The sequence below is a fragment of the Ischnura elegans genome, chromosome 5 (assembly GCF_921293095.1).
Source record: "Ischnura elegans chromosome 5, ioIscEleg1.1, whole genome shotgun sequence".
In the NCBI taxonomy this organism is placed as follows: domain Eukaryota; kingdom Metazoa; phylum Arthropoda; class Insecta; order Odonata; family Coenagrionidae; genus Ischnura; species Ischnura elegans.
In genome coordinates this window covers 33,404,090-33,420,290 of record NC_060250.1, presented here as the reverse complement: position 1 = coordinate 33,420,290, position 16,201 = coordinate 33,404,090, and positions in this window count along the sequence as shown.

Below are 16,201 nucleotides of genomic sequence, written 5' to 3'. Positions count from 1 at the left end.
CTATTCACTTCATACGTGTGGGTGAGCTTTCGTGAGAGCCTGGTTACTCTCGGAAGACTGCGCAAATGGAGTAGGGGTAGTAAGGAGAGAGAGAAGGAGCGAACTTAACGTTGCCAAATATGCATAGCCGCCCTAATTTGTCAATGAAAACGTTAGATGCACGGGTGCCCATTGGTATTTTGGGCCCAGCGCAGAGACTTTATACATGCTTTATTCCAGGGTAATATTGTCTAAAATTTACTATGAGCAGTCATTTCCGTTATTTGTGGCCCTAAATTTTTTGCCACTAAGGCATTTTTATTTATTCAAAGTGCTTAAATTGTTTTTTGCCAGATGTGGAAATATACCGAGTGGATGTGACAAATATAAATATTAATTTAAGGACTGAGTCATTTATAGCTGCAAACAGAACCAAGTTAACTTTATATAAACGATGTTTTCTTTATATGGGGCCAAAGATATTTAATTTACTGCCCGCTGGAATTAAAAAAAAATAAAACCTCAAATGTAATGCTAAGACTTGCTAAAGACTGGCTCTTCTCTCAAGAAATAGTTTAAAATTAATTTTGATGTTATTTATCGAAATACTCATGTATTATTACTGCATTTTATGTTTATTGGCATACATTTTGTTATTTGATGGTGGCTCAAATCTGGTCCTTCGACCTTGGAGACCACCTAAAGCTCCTTCTCTTGTTTTTTTATGAAGATGTAAGGACAAAATATAGGAGTAATAAATTATTATTATTATTGTTATTATTATTATTATTATTACCTCTTAATTTATTGCCTCTTATGTTTATTGTTTATTGATAGTTTATTGTTTCTTTTATTCTTTTTAGATGTTTTAACTTCTTGCAAATGAATTATGGAGAACCTGCTGATGAGCCTGTTTTGGCTCAGAAGGTCTCCTAATTGTAAAAATATTTTTTTATTCTAAAATATTGTAATATCAGGGTTTTTCTCTATTATCTTTTCTTGCCCAATAAGTCAGAATATGTGTTGGTTATATAGTGAAAAGCGTGTTAAGAATTTGTAAAGGGAATGTTTTTAGTGTATTATATGTATTTTAATATTTGAGATATATTTTTAATGTATTGTAATGTGTTTATAAACAATAATAAATTTAAAAAAAATTATTATTACCTACTTATTTGAAAGGTATTACCAATGTGGTTGTAAATATCTGGAGGCGCTTTTTCCGAGTTTTTTGCGACATCAAAGTTCTGCCATCTTAGTTTGACAACTTTTGGAGTCTCAAAGTTGTCAAAATTTTGGAGACTCAAGTCTCTGACTGACACTTTGAGGTGTTTAAGATTTGATCTAAAAATGAGCTAAATGAGTGAAAAAATCAACCATAATCATTAGTATTTCGCCGGTGAATGTCATAGGATTATTCTCATCATTCGCGATACTTCTATTAATGTATAAACTCTGTTACTGTTAGCCACTTTGCTGGTGGGTATATCCTTAAAAATATACTTTAGTACTGTATTTGTTAATTTCCGTAGGCTATAATAAAATCCAATACCTGTTTAAGTGCAGGTAAATGACTGGTTTACTCTCGTAAAATTTTATTTTCAGCTGAGCTGGTTGTAGGACGTAACCGTGGTGACTGATAATATTTTTTCCCTGGGAAAAGATATTTGAGGCATAACTTCGCAAAGCCTAACAATGAAGTAAGAAAAAAGGTTTACCAAATATTTAGCATTGACCCTTATGGGATTTTCAATGTTTTGGTCAAAGTGGGCGTGGCTTTCTTACCCAAGAACCTCCATTCCGGCCACACTTCGCTCCAAGCTCGAAACCAGTGGTGCCACCTCCAGATATTTACAACTTCCTTGGATATCACGGATAATCCATTCACAGAAGTCGATGACTTTGTCAGCTACCACACTGAATGAGGCACCATTGGTGAAAGGTATGCTTAAAGACATAAAAGGAGAACACGTGAGGTTTGGCAACACTGCTCCAGAGGCATGTTCACGATGTTAACTCGACGGAGGTCTGAGAGCGAATGACTGTGGCCACATCTACTGTTTGCTTTTTGGCAAAGGGAAAGTCACGTGTCGAGAAACTTTTCTTTCCCCACCCCCACTTGCTTTAGCCACACCAGCTCACCCGTTAAGATTCTCTGAAATAATTTATGAGATAAAGTAAAAAATATTCGAATTTGGAAATCGTATAAAGCAAATGTTTATAGTTTATTACTTACCGCCTCATTATAACTCATTGGTGATACGAACAAAAATTTATGTTCCTTTGATTTTTTTTTCTTACCTTGATGCAACTTCTGCTTTATTGGTTTAACTCTTTGTGATTTATCCCTAGGTAACTGGTGGTTGGTAATGATACTTACAGTTCGTATGATGTTACTATATTATATTTTTTAGAAAATTGTACATGACATGTTTCCTTTTTTCGAAATTTGTTTTACTGTCTTGTTTCATTGGTTTATCGCTCACAACGAGTGAGTGAGTTGATAAAATGATTCTATTTTTTAATATAAATTTTATTTGCTCTTAGGGAATATCTTATGTCCTTAAGCAATAAATACCTTTCTAAATATCCTTGAGAGCAGGGGTGCAGCCAGGAATTAAGGCTAGGGGAGGTTTAGGTGCAGCTGATACCGGTGTGTGTGGGGGTATGGAATACCCACCAAGATAAACGGTAGGTGCGAGATTTATGAATTGCGGAATTGTAAGATAAACAGTTCAAAATGGTGAGTTTTACGGCTTTCTGAGGGATATTTTATTAATCCTTACACTATTCTATTGGTAATATCAATCCAATTAAGCAAAATGAAGTAAACTTAAAAATTTCTCTAAGCCCTGGGGGGGATTTTAACCCCCAAACCCCTCCCCCCCCTCGCAGCGGCTGCGCCACTGCTTGAGAGTGACTATAAAATTTTCAGTAAAAGTACTGAAAGTTCTGGGTGGACCAAGTTATAGGCCCCTCTCTTATCACGTATGTCCCACCGAGACAAAATTCTTCACATAAAATCCCCAGGCCATCGTCGGATTTCCTCAACTGTGGCCCAGTTCCAGAAAAAAATGAGTCCTGATCCACGCATAAAGTGAGGCAAATGCTTTTCCCTCGTACACCGTATTACGTCGAGAAACCGAATTTCAGAGGTCACCGAGCGCACGGTGCTCCCAATGAAATACTCCAAGGGCTTTTTTCGGTATAAAGAGAAAGGTCTTTTCCACCGCGCCGAGCTGAGAGTGAAATTTATGAGAAAGGCTTTTGCAATAGACACCCGCAGCTTGTGACTTCCGAAATTCAAGCGATCCTGAAAATGCCATCCAAAGATACTGTTTATTTTTTTAACCGTAGGTAACTGGGAAGAGCTTTGCAATGAATCACGTTTTTTAGATGAATTTTTAGTTTCTTTACGAATAGTGTTTTCAAATGATTGAAGTCACCGCTGCAACAGCCGTAACAAAAATCCTGTATTGCACCACAACTCCTAACACTTATGTCAAAGAATGAAAGAAAAGATATGTGAGTATTTCGGGGGAAATAGTAAAACAAAAAATAATTGGAATGAGAGTTGCACTTACGTATTGTGGAGCTTCCACCATGCTCCCATTTTTAACATTGTCTCCCTTTATATATCTGATATTTATGACTCCAAAATAAGCCATGTACACGGCAAAATTTTTGGTATTCACAAACTATTCACTACTTTTTACATACCTAATACCGCTTTTCACCATTACATCATCGTATACGTAATACATATAAATTCATATCTTACCAATGATTTTATTTCCAGAAGCGAGTTTTAGTTAGCGCCAATTATAGTTATATTTCAAAACATAGAGTTTTTTTTCATTTCGTTCAATACACAACAGTTTATTCTGGCTAAAAGAGGAACAATATAAATCATAACCTCAAAATTGTTAATTTTACGGATGAATTGCTCAAAAATCTCCTAAACCCCTAATATTTACTTCCTATATTACTTATGGTGAAGTAGGTAATGGCTTAAGATTCCGCATTAAATCCTGCCACAATGAAACCTTTACAGTCTTGTTTATATAAATATAACAGGTAATAGTCGTCCAGAACGAAAGCTCTAAGATTTAATTAATTATTATGACTTTAAATAATGTTACTGACTTGCTGACCCATACTTAAAAATTTCATGTATTTCTGGAGGCCAAGAAAAACGTCCGTTACGATAGACGGAAGCATACGTATTTTCAACCAACTTCCCCTTGCATAACTGCAACTTATAGCTGATTTTATATTTTATTAAAGAAATAGACTCCAACCCTCTAAAGGTAACGCGTAGATACCTGGAAATAGATGAAATAGGGATCCGCGCCGTTTTTCACGTAAATTGCACGTAATATCATCCCTAGCTACCAGAAGAGTTTTTATCGTTTACCTTTTCAAATTTCAATGAATGGCGCAGATAATAAAGACTCTTCCTTTTTAACGTAACTTCTCTTTATTGCCCCCCCCCCCCCCCCCGCTCTCTCCTATGTTAAAGAAAAATATTGCGGGAAGTGGAATATAATCTATCAATTCATAGATTTGACTCTTATTCGGTTATCACGTAAACGTTAAGGGTAATTTGATATTTAGCGATCCATACTTCCATCGCGCAAAATAAGTGCAAAACAAACATTTATTACCGATATTAATGAATATAAGTGGCAAATTGGAACTCCACTTTCAACGATTCCCAGGGATGTCACAGTCGAACTAAAAAAATAAATATTGTATGGTTACATAAATAAATTGAGGATTTAATTATCAGGTGTATTCATTATTTGTTAAAATCACAAAAATAAGTCACATTTTGGCATTATTTATTTTATATGAAATCCCACCTAGAAGACACCATTGTCATTTTATAAATGCATGGCTAAGTATTAAAAAATGTTGATTAACCTAAATTTTAATGAGGCATTCAGGTCATCGAGCGGATAGGTCAGCATAATTATTCTGTCTATACTTTCGCAGAGGTTTTTCTCCTTTCCCACAGCATCATCAAATTCGACGAATTAATTATTTTTATATCCATATTGCCATAAAATCACCTTTTTCTTCATCTTTTTATACGTAAGCTTCAATATGATCGTATACTCGAAAACAGTCCAGTTAGAATTGCTATATTTAAGGCCACGCCTCTCTTAACGCAAAAAAGGAATTACGCTACGTCAAATACAGGCCCGTGCCGGGCCGCTGGAAATCCGGGAAGTATCCCTCCAGCCTGGAAATCTTTGGCAGACTCCTGTTCCGAAACTGACAAATTTTACAGCCTAAATGCCAACATTGAGCAGTTAACTTGATTTCAATCCTGTCTCATTTTACAGATAATTGAGTAAACAAAATCAATATCATTCAATTTGGTAAGATTCAATTCAATCTCAAGAGGGTACGGATTAAAATTTCAAAATTTATTACTATATTCCACACCCCATCGCCCCATCGCCCCCTCCCCCCCGCATAGTGCTGGCGCCCTCTGGCCATGGCCGTTCACCGCCGTAAAAAGTTGTCCAGCTCGGTACTGCTCCAATAATATGACTCTAGACATACCATGTTTTGTAAGTGAAATTTATTTATTAATTACACAGGCCAACAAAAAAAATTTGTTAGAAAACTTTTTTTATTTTAATAGCTGATCTTTATAGATTTTTAAGTGCCGAATCCAAACCTGGCCTTCATTTTTTTTGTATCACCCATACTTTCCAAGCAATATGTATTTAATATTTAGTCTAATACCCCTATGCGGTATATAGGGAAATAATTGAAACACTGTGTTACATCATAAAATTGTTTGTATTTACTGTTCACTACATCCTGATAAAATTGTTTATATTTACTACAGCGTGATAATACAGGGTTCACTTGTCAACTGGAATTGATCTTCCTTTTCTTTCCCATTTTTCCTTGAAGCTTCTTGTGTAGCTTTTTCTGCGATGAATCGCTTGCTGAACTTCTCGGTGAAGTACCAACAGTAATCCCCCATTATCTTCCTTCATTAGACCTACTTTTTCAATTTTATTATAACTATAAAAAAGCTGTTAAATTCTAAAAATATTGCTTGATTTCATAAATTTAACTGTAAAATGTGAATAAATGGTGGGTGATACAACTTTCAAACCATCATATTTGGATTCAGCAACTTTAAAACCATCATATTTGGATTCAGCAACTTTAAAAACATAAGAATAAGGGCTATTCGGTAAAAAATTTTTTTCATTGTTGGCCTGTGTTATTTTACGCTATTTCTGTGCCTCCACGGTATTCACCATCATAAATCACATCCTTTACTCCCATCGGGCTCGCGTGGTTAGTGGCTGTTAATGAGTTAATCCTTCCCTCAGTGAGCGGTTCTCCCTGAACGTGTTATGAATCCCAACGAGCTAATGACGTCACCTACTCAGCAGAAGTGAGCGGCAGCTTTCACCTTCATTTTATTTTACATGAATGAGAAAATGGCTGCACGAGTAAGATATATTTTTCGTCATCACTTAGCTTTCACTTCCATTCACCGAACAGGTTTTAATGATTTGAGGTTTCGGGGCTGAGTGAACGATTCCATTGTCTTGCATTAATAGACTCACTCCGCCGCAATATTTATACGATACAAATAATACGAGAGTGAGAATGATAACAATTTAATTTCAAAACGAATGCGCCAGAAATAAGAATCAGGAATATTCCGTGGATAACACTTGATGCATTTATGCTGAATAGGGCAGGAAGCGATATTACAGCAAGCAATTCCAAAAGCAGTGGAGTTGGATATCTCCTCCATTTTGATAAGATATTTTCTCGCATAGGTATACAAAGATTTCTAGTCGTGCTTAGACGAATTACTCTCGTATGTATATGCGTAAGTAATGAAATGTAACATTGACCTTTTACAAAAGCACAATGTCTCGCATGAACAGGAAAACTTTTAGCTTTTAGAGCGAAGAATATCTTTTCAGTAAATAACCTCTGATAAATAGGTATTAAATTCGTAGACGGGCATTCAGGATCCTCCTTGCACGCATACGAATGCAGTATGTTTTGAACTGCGCTAATAAAATTTTACAACGTCATTCTGATTCAAATAATTTTTTTTCTTTAATTAATCTCCGAAACCATTATTAGAAGTAATTTATTCCGCTAGCAAGCATAAAAGCCATTTTATTCCACGTATTCCGAAGACTGCTTCGATGCGTGATATTAGATAGGAACAGCTAATGATGCGGGTGGCACATTGACAAGATTTATGCGGGTAACAAACATCAGTCGCGTAGGAACGAATAAATGGAAATGCAAATGGAGGCAGCAGACGTATCGTGACGCCTTTGTATTCGCTACAGTTTTGAATTTCAAAGAAAAAAATGGATGGAAGAAAGCAATCCAATACAATTGTCGACGCAATAATGGGAGGAAAAATAAGTTTTGGGAGGATCGCCGAATCTGGAATTGTAATGAAGGTTTTTCAGGGGGTTGATATCAAGCACGCGAAAAAAAAAAACTCACATAAGGCTGTCTTCTTCAAAATGGCTGGTATTAGGGTGCGAAAATGTTGGCCATCGTGAGAGAAAAAAGGAAAATGGCCATATATCACGATGAATATCACCCAGACGAACATAATCTATTTTCCAGCATAGCCCGGCTCCTCTATTCCAAGATTTCTTTCACGCCATTTTCACATGATCATCTGGAAAAAATACGCAATAAGCCTTTCCTCCTTCGCCATTATAACTGTGAGCAATAAAAAGGGATATTTCTCAGCAATCAAAACGATATGTACTCCAACAGATGACAAAAAATTTCATGGCTGAGACTAACAGAGTATCCCAAAAAACTCGTAACGGATACATTGTGCATCGTTGTGAATTTAAGTCTTTCTCCTTAAAATGATTAAAAATGTACAATATATCACTAAAAAAACAAATTACCATTTCTACTTTTCATGCTTCATTCATTCATTTTAACTTCCGCTCAGTGGTTTCTGCCCCGTTGTGCCTTTTAAGCAAGTTTTTCAAGAGTAAGTACAGAGAAATCTTTCGCTTTATATTTTGTGTTCGTTCAAAGATAGCATTATTACAATTGCTACAACGTATTTTACGAGGATTTATATTTTTATTATGATTTTATGAACAAGTCTTTCGAGTTTGAATCGATTCTCCACCATTTCTTTTCCATTTAAGATTCGCCATCTAAGATCGGACCTGTCTCAAATACAATTTCTTTTTAAATTTATAGACGACCGGAATCTCAAACTCATTTATAAATTATTATTTTAGTAGCTGATTTATATGAATTTCCATTGAAATTTTCTTGAAAATTACCTTGAAAATTTGTTTGGAATTGCACTGAAATTTTCAAGGATCATGCAGTAGATCTTTTATTCCCTTTATCTGCTTGTGATCTATTACATAATGACGATTGTCCTTAACACAAAAAATAATACGTCATTTCAGAAGACAAAATACGGTCCATAAAGCAGGAGTGACGCGTCTGTTTTGTGTCCTCTTTACTTACGAACGGATGAATATGGCAGCGAATTTTAAGCTGTACGCGTTGAACTCAATTTTGCATCAAGTACTAACCTTGATAATACCCACGGTGAAAGTTCGCTACCCACCGCCAAACTCCACTTATCTTAAAGAGAAAAAGCGTTATCAATGCGTGCACGCTTAGCGATTGTCCATATTTTTTTGTTCCAGGCATATATTTGGCAAGGATTAAGGCAGGCGAGATATAAAAAATAACGATTCCAGTGCCACAACGATACAATGACCTTCACGTGGAGTTAAAACTGCCGCGAGAATAGTCGTTTGCTTCTGAATTGCTTCGTTGGTTGGCTATCGGAGGACAACTGAGGGGATGTGGTCCATTGATGGCACCCCATTTGGTTTGTAAGGAGGATATTATCGGGAGAAATGAAAGAGGTGGAAAGAAGATAGTATCGGAGCCCGCTTCTTCGAGGGTAGGTTCAAAATAGGAAGAGCAATGATTTTTCCCATTTCTTAGTTCTTTTCACGATGGATCCAAAGGTGTTTGTTCATCTATCGATAACATATAGCTCAATATTTTAGGGCCTCCGTAATGGACGCAGTGGTGTAGCCAGGAATTTCGTTCGAGGGGGGTCCAAAACCAGGGGGGAAAAGTTTTGAAAAACAGGGTACTAAGTAGAGGGTTTAGACTAATTTTAACACTTCTCATAATCGAAAAAACTTCGTTTACTAAAAGAAATGTTTGTTAATTCATGATTATTCAACATTTTGTTTTCGTTTTTGAAGGAAAACAATTGCGTTTTTATGTTTCGGGGGGTTCCGGGCCCCCCGGACCCCCCTGGCTACGCCACTTAACGGACGATATCTACAAAATACATATCTTCGTCAATACAGCAGGTAGGCATCATCCTCATCGATATAAAAATATAGCATCCTAATTATCCTCAACAATAGAGATACATAGATTCCTTAAACTTTTAGCACTCTTCCACAGAAGAAATTCAATAAAATTTTATGATAATTTTCCAAAGGTTGAATTCTTATCGATAAAAATAATACGAAATATGGGGTAGCTTCCCCTTATGACGCATATCTAATTATATCAAAATATAATGCCATATAAGAACTCAGTGATACAATACACGTGACGTAGTTAGCGATTTCCTCATTGAAATGGACAGAGATTATTCAGGAGATATTTCATTGGCAATTCTGAAACCCAGACACATGATGCATTTTTTGTACTAATAAAAACCACCGAAAAAAGTATCTATTAGGCCTTCTATATTGGATATTTTTACTGCAAGCAACTGAAAATCGCACAAACACATGTCCTCGTGGCAGAAGAGTATACAAGGGATATCGCTTAATGCACTCCTTACCACCTGGACTCATCCATACCAACGTCAAATCCAATTTGATCAAAACCAACGAATTTCCATGACTTTTGGAAACAATTCCATTGAGCAGGGGGCCCTTGGAACCCTTAGAAATGCATATTTCCAAAATATCCCACCTGAGTTCCAAAATCTGCGTACGAATTGAAGCCTCGAGTTTGATTAAAGGGGAACATCGCGATTATAATATTTCCAGCTCGTCGATCGCGGTTTCCAAGGAGACTAAATGAAGGATCCCGTTATAGCTTCATTTACGTTGCAACTTCACTCGCTTTATCATCGGTTTTCAAAAATGCACGCATTACGACAAGTAGGGCATAGCGACACATTAATTCTCAATAATTTCAAATATAGTACGAGCGATCTCAAGGAATATAGCATAAATTTTCATTTTTAGTCTAAATTATTATTAATTGAAGTGAAATTAACATTTGCTTTGCCGTTTTCGACGCCAATGGCGACTTGAATAAAATGGCTTTACTAAGTTCGCGGTGGTTGAAAACACATTGACCGATTTTGAATCCTTTATTGTAATACTAACGGATGTTATATCATTTAGCTTGTCGCCATTGAATAGAAGGGCTGGACAGCATTACAGACTCTGAAGCCTTAAAAGCAACGATAGAAATGATTTTACTGGAAAATACAATGTTTTATAACAGCAGGTGAATTGCTTAGTTCAAAATTTCAATTTACGAGCTAAATTGATTAGCTGACTGGGTAGGGATACACTACATAGCAGTTGAATATCTATTATTATATACTAAATAGTGAACTCATTTTCCTCCATTACCGAAACCCAACAGTGTAAGATATATCTAGGAATATCATACCTTCCTATTCATGACGTTAAATGAGGTCATTTGTTTTGTAATTGGAAATCATTAACACATAAACCGATCCAATCGTTGCTAACTCAACTTTGCGAAATGGCACCACGATGATGGGAGTATTTATTAATTATTTAATTTTCAATTTTAAATTTTTAGTTTTTCCACAATTTATTGTTATTTACTTTTGGTTGTTGTCGTTTTTTGTATTTTTACCCATAAAAATAGCACAGCTAGTGACAAAACCGGCTGGATGAATGAACGCGGTGTCGGAAATTACTAAGTCGTTATTTATCCCATCAACACAATAAAATATTATTTTTTATACTTTTATAATGAATCATAATAAGTTCTTGCGTTGATACCTCACTCTCACCGCGAGGATAGAAATATTAGCGGTCACAACAACGAAGGCTCCGAGAAAATGCTGGTATGTGGCATTTCAGATGTTCTGAACCAGAAGATGAAATCAAAAATCCGTTCAGCATTTGAGAATGCGAGGAGTGGTAAGAGTAGATGGAGGCAGTTAATTAGAATGAGAGACAAATAAAATCCAGTCAAGGAGGGAAAGTATCCAGAGGAGAAATAGGAGACAGCGTAAATAAATTAATCGGCTTAACAACCCACAACAGGATCCAATGCATAAGCACTATAAATATCGTCGAGCCACGAATCCGCTAAATTACTGCATGGTGTCCTAATTCATTACTATATGGTTTAGTTTTTATCATTTTGATGTTACTATTTTATAGCTTTATCGTGTATTTTATTTCATTTTGGTCGCTTCTCATTTTTGCAACGAAGTTATTATGTTGGAAAATAAATAAACACTCATTTGGGCTGAAACGACAATAGAGTGCAATTGCGTTCAATTCGTTATGCTATTTTGCTCTTTTTATTTTAATAAAGTTATTAAACCACACGTAAGAACTCTTAATTCCATTTCCTTCAAGCACAAAGAAATTTATTGTGCAATACCTTAACTCTTTTTCTTTATATAAAATAAATTTATTAATAATGACGAAAAAAAACTATCACAAATTAAAATCTCCAAAGTCACCTTATGAACATATTACAATGTGCTAAAGAGGTTCTATCTTCTTAATTGAATTTTGGATGATATTTTCCGCCTAAAGAGTTAATTAAAACATTTTTTTTCAGCCTTCCACAAATTATCACAAGGTCGCTATGGGTTCCAAGAATAGAGGATGTAAACGAAAATTTATCCATCAACTTAAATTCCTTCAAGAGGTAGATGAAAAGAATTTCCGTCGGCGTTCGAGGAAAGAGGAGGAAATTTGGCAAAGTTATCGGGAAGACGGTGATACAGGAGAAAATTACAAACATCAGAGACAAGGAATGCTTCTAAACGAGGAGCAAAATATATAGGAAATAATTTTATTTTAGCATCCAAGTTCCGCCGTGTGTGCGTAACAAATGCTTAATGGACTCGCTTAGCTTTATTTTTATAATCTATCAATAATAATAGAGTTTCAAAAATGAAGAGACTCCATTTTTTCTATTTCTGGATCCATCACCCAATTCTCTCAAGTTTCAACTCTCGCGGAAACTCCAGGCCGCAGCCTTTTCGCAGATAAGTTGATGACGTCACGCGCTCTTGCCAAGGAGATCGCCTCTGCGCATCGACCACGCGAGGTTCCTTATCGCTTACACTCTTGCAAATAATTCCTTCCCTTCCTTTCCTTCCTTGTTTATCCTGAAAGAGTAAATTGTTGGAAACTTCACTAACAATAAGACGTGAAAAGTTTTTCATTATTTCAATGAGTCATTATTTCGGATCTTAAGCGAAGCACCTTTTTAATCTACGTGTCCATGGCTATGCCACAAGTTGATCGATATCTTTACCAGAGTCAATACTTTTTAACGCGTTTTGTGGTTATAGCTTCATGAGCATATTTTGTGGAAATGAATTACTAAAACATAATGCGTAAATTCATTAAAAAAGCAACGCATTCTGCCCTATTTAAAAAGCTACTCAATTTTGGTGCATGTACGTCTTTCCTATAGAAACATGTAGGTGAACTTGTGATGTCCTGGCAGATGTATCTCAATAGGTGGGCTAGAATGAAAGGAAAGATATTTTGGAATGAGTTGTATTATAAACTTCGTACAAGAGGATGAAAATAATTTCCACCAGGAACGAAGGTAGAATTTCAAAAGTTTCGAGAGTACGTGAGAAAGACGAGCAGAAGAAATGAATTGATATAAGAAGGAGCGAAAGCTTTTCGGGAGAGAAACAAATGGCATGGAAAATAATCCCACCATTACACCCAACTCAAATGTTAACGCACCATAAAACATAAAATAGAGTTATATGCCCAGGATATATGCACAAGTTGGTCGAAACCTTTATCGGATTCGGTGGAACTCTTTTGGGAAAAGAGATCATGCGTCATCATGCCTAAAATGGATGACAACTTCTTTATCTGACGCTATTCCATCATTTATGGTGTCCTTAATCTTTCAGAATCGGATGAAAACCTTTCAAATTTATGACTAAATGTCTCTCGAGAATGTAGGATGCAAAAATAGTAGGTGAGTTATGAAACTTACTGACTGGGATGAACAACAGCAGATTCGTTCAAGACGTCTCTAAACGACAAAGGCTTTCTTTGACTTCCTTTCATCGAAGTATTTTTTTACCGATTAAGGCAAGCTTCCATTATGTACTTAAAGAGTCATTCTAGCAGCCACCACTTTCATCATTTACTTCCCTCTTTAATTCACAACAAGACCTACTCCATTTCCTTCTATATAAAATCCTCCGATTTAATCTAGAAGCTGCACCTCCTCAACCACCATCTCCTTCCTTCTTCCTTGTTCCCCCTCCTCTCCGTCCACTTTACCTTCTCCATTCTTCTCCAGACCAATATCTCGAACGCGTCCAGTTCTCTCTCGTCCTCCTTCCATGTTTCCGCGCCATGAAGCGCCACACTCAGACGCTTCACAAGCTTTTTTTTTATTTTTACATAACGAACTTGTCATACATCCTCATGTGCTGCCCAAATACAGGGTGTGGCAGAACCGACTGAGCAGTCTTAAGTTATTCTGGATTTAGAAAAAAAATGCTTTTGTTTTCAAAACAAGTACAATATACTATTTAAGTCTTCTGTTGCCATCCTTCCTAATTGTCCACGTTTCCGTACCTTAAAGAGCTACACTCCAGATCAAACTCTTCACTAATCTTTTCTTTAAACTCTTACTTAGCGATCGTCTCATAAGCTCCTTCCTCTTCATGGACACCTCTTTTGCTATCGCAATTCTCTTGCTGATGTCCTTAATGCTGTACTCGTTTTCCGGGAAGGTATGCTTGGATTAAAAATATTATTTATCCGATAAACGTGGATGAAAATTAGCTCACATGATTTTAAAATAAGGGGCAAAGTCGAATACGATGAAGAAAGGTTGTTTATAAAGTATAGAAAAAGAGGACTAGTGGTATAGGAGAAGACGTATCTGAGAGAGGAAACTGTGAGACAAAATAAGAAATAGGATTAAAATATGAGAGAGTGACGATGTTTTTGGATGTTTGGTAGTTGGAGCTTTGTGTGACTGGTGTGAGAGATTCTCCTTCACGTAGTCCCCTTGATCGCAATATCCGTTCACTTTCGAGTCCCTCCCTTAAGTGTCCACGTTTCCGCACCTTAAAGCGCTAAACTCCCGATAAAACTCTTCGCTAACCATTTCCTTAAAATCTTACTCAGCCATCCCCTCATAAGCTCCTTACTTGTCATGAACTTCTCCTTTGCTTACGCAATTCTCTCCCTGATGTCGTTATTGCTGTGCCCATTTTCCGGGAAAGTGCACTTGAATGAAAAATATGATTATCCGATTATACGTGGATGAAAATAAGCTCACATGTTTTTAAAATAAGGAGCAAAGCCGAATAGGATGAAGAAAGGTTGTTTATAAAGTATAGAAAGAGAGGACTTGTGGTATAGGAGAAGGAAGAGTACCTGAGAGAAGAAACTGTGAGTGAAAATTTAAAGTAACAGGGTAAAAATATGATAGAGGGACGATGGTAGTGCACGTTCGGTCGTTGGACCTTTGCGTGAGTGGTGCGGGAGATTTGGGATAAAGGAAAGGAAGGAAAGAGAGCGACCAGGAAGAGTGTCGGGAAGCGATATCGGGCGGTGGGAGTCTTTTATTTTTGTGTGCGTTCGCGGTGATGGCGCTTTCTCGGGAGGGGACATAAAGGAAACGTGGGGGTTGACTCAAAGGGTGAGAGGGACTCTTGAGGATGATTTTTATGGCGAGCGGAATGGGACTCGAGAGATAGCGGAAAGCGTGGGATGGCATCATTGTCGTTTCTTTTTTTTTCATTATTTTCCCTCGCTATAATCTTCCCCTTTTAGCTGGTAATATGGTGGGGTTGAGCTTAAGGATGTGGAGGTATAGGCGGAAATATTGCGCGAGTGAAAGGGTTTTGTACGGCTTCCAGTAACTCGTAAGTGGGCGAATATTTCGATCAAGGGGGTTCTCGAATACATGGAGGAAACCCAAATCCCTCTTATGGAAGGTCGAATCATATTGCCCCTGAAAACGCATATGAATCGGTTTACAGAAGTGTCCGCAGCGAAGAAAGCAGAGCGATCCATGTATTCTCAATATTTATTAAATTATATATCTTCAATGGTTTGCCTGTTACCTTTCAGGAACTTATTCATGGCTAAATGAATAAATAGAGAACTTTGTCAATTCCTCACCAATTTATTCGTTTTCTGCAACCAAGGATGGCAAGTGAAACGAAACGAAAATTTTTCATTTCGACACAGAGCGAACCGAAAATATAAGATTTTGGTATAGTTTCGTTCCCGCGCCAAATTAAAATCACCAAGGAGTTTTGTTTTCACCAGGGACGAAATATTACTCCCGGGAACGAAACTAAATTAATCAAAACGCCAATGTTCATTGTTAACTTTCGATCCCAGAAGTTGAGCGGAGGGAGAAAAGAGGAAATAGTTTCGACCCTTTACGTGTGACATACGTGTGGAGAGGTTAAAACATTGAGCTTAAAAATCGAATAGCCAGTTTGCGTTCACTGATCTCCTGTTCGTGGCCAAAATATGAGAACCCCATACATCTAATGGCGGTAGGCCGAAACTCTACTTCATTTAGCCATACTTCGTACTCGGTGTGTGGGTCGAAACTAAACCAACTAAAACTACGAAACTAAACTATTCGAAGGTGAAGCACGAGGTCCCACCGGCGCAAAACATTATCTGTATTTCGTTTCGTCCCAGGGGTTTAGTTTAGTTTTGACTCCGATTTTGTTTCAACCCCGAGTTTAGCTCCCCGGGTTTAAATCCATTTCGTTTCTTCATTTCACTCCCGGGAGCAAAACTATTGAAATTTTCCTGGTTTTGACTTTCACATGCCATCGTTGCCTACAACCTTCTGCGGCTTCAACACTATTTCATATCATTATCAAGAGGAGTTAATTCTACCGTTTATGTCACGGAAGTGTTGATAT